Raw genomic sequence first — 1760 nt, 5'->3', positions numbered from 1 at the left:
TAGCCTCCTGCCTGTTCTCTGTTTCTATCCTGGTGTCTCTCTCATCCATTCTTCTTATAGCAGATACAGCTCTATCTTTAAAACCGAACTAATATTGTGTCACTCTTAACCTTTGTTAGTAGCTTCATATTCATTCACTAAACATATTTTTACTGAGCAGCCCCTAGGTGCCAGGACCTCAATAATCCCTGCCTCCTACATAAATGTAGATAGTAGATGTTGGTAAAGCCTATTTAAAAAAAAAAAAAAAGGAAGGGGCAAGGGAAGAGGAATTGTGTGTTTATTGTTTACAATTTTATTTTTTATAGAGCTGATACTTGAGAAAGAGATGATTTATGATTTTTTGTGGTGTGTTGAAGATTGAACCCATGATTTCAGGAATGCCAGGCAAAATCTTTGCCACTAAACCACACCCCCAGTTCCTTGAGTAAGAGACGATGGGATAACCTCTGCAGTTAAGATTTCAGGTGGAAAGGATTGAAGAGCAAAGGCCCAGAGGTGAAATTATGACTGGCTTTGGGGCTGAGTAGAATAAAATCCAAGCTTGACTGTGGGTTATAAGATGGTCTAATCTCCCCCACCCCTAAAAAACAGTAACACCCCCAACAAACAAACCCACAACCAAGAAACAACCCCTCCCTCAACCTTGACCTTTGTCCTATCGTTTCCTCCCCCCACCCCCCACCTTATCTTCCAGTTCACTAGAAACTATTTCTTGCTTTTCCCTGTTGTGCCTCTGCACAGTATTCCCCCACCCCTTATGCATAGATTCAACTTCCAAGGCTGGCAGCTTCTGTCCCAGTAGATGTGTTTGAATTTCACCTTGGGCCTTTCCTTACTGCAGGAACTAAAAGAAGCCTTGTTATTTCTCTTTTTGTCAGCTTCCTCTTGTTTCCCTCACGGCACCCATCCCACCATGCACTTGGGATTCACATATGCATGAATTTAAACTCAACAGGCAAACTTATCTCATTGTCATTTGAATTTGCACTTGATCGCTAATAAAGATTATTTCCCCAAGCAATGGCAACGTTCTTAGCATGAGATCTTTTATTTTGTCCAAACAAATGCTCAAAGTCCCTACGTCTTAAGGATCGGAGCAGGGCTGGAGAGCCGCAAACCCCACCCTGCCAATTGTCTGGAGGGAATTTCTTTTTCCAAGTTCCTGGAGGAGGGAGTGACTCACGGTGACCGTCACTTCGCGGGAATCATTCCAAAACCCGAACCCATTTGGAGGAAAGTATTTCACTTCGATATCACCAAGTTGCGAAAATGGGCCAAAAAGTTGCACTCGCGTGGCACCGGGTACCACGAGTGCACACTTACTGAGTAATTATTAATGACCACCGAATTATGCATTACTACGTTACATTAGTTACCGGGAAGCTAAAGCCCCGATGCAAGTGGGTGTGTGGGGGGGTGCTGCCCATCACTAGCTTCTCCGCCTCTTCCATAGGACTCTCGGTCCCCAGGGAGAAGACAGCCAATCTGACCCCTTGTAATCTCCCAAGGCCGAAGCGGGGCAACAGGCGCGGGGATCGTGGGGCAGAGAATCCAGAGTTTTCTGGGATCTCGACATTCCAGCCAGGCCGCTCTCCCGGCCCATCGAGATTACAGCTCCTCTCGCGAGAGCACTGGGAAGGCTGGCTCCCGGCGGCAGCGGGATGTTAGCTGAGCACTCCAGACCGCGCCCCCTCTGGCGCAGCTGGGAGAGGCGCGCGAGTTACGGGCGGGAGCGGCCGGCGCGCGCACGCGCAGGT

General features: G+C 47.8%; 1 protein-coding gene across 1 annotated transcript in view; it reads left to right on the top strand.

Annotated features, from left to right (window-relative positions):
- The first annotated feature begins 1736 nt into the window (after positions 1-1736).
- Akap1 (A-kinase anchoring protein 1) overlaps positions 1737-1760 on the top strand; it is a 30660-nt gene continuing 30636 nt past the window's right edge. The window contains exon 1 of the mRNA XM_048788499.1: positions 1737-1758. The gene's annotated coding sequence lies outside the window, so the exon portion shown is untranslated. The remainder of the gene's footprint in view (positions 1759-1760) is intronic.

This window comes from Marmota marmota, unplaced genomic scaffold, assembly GCF_001458135.2.
Source record: "Marmota marmota marmota unplaced genomic scaffold, marMar, whole genome shotgun sequence".
Lineage (NCBI taxonomy): Eukaryota > Metazoa > Chordata > Mammalia > Rodentia > Sciuridae > Marmota > Marmota marmota.
Note: the sequence above shows the minus strand (reverse complement) of the source record. Positions and strands in the feature narration are given on the sequence as shown.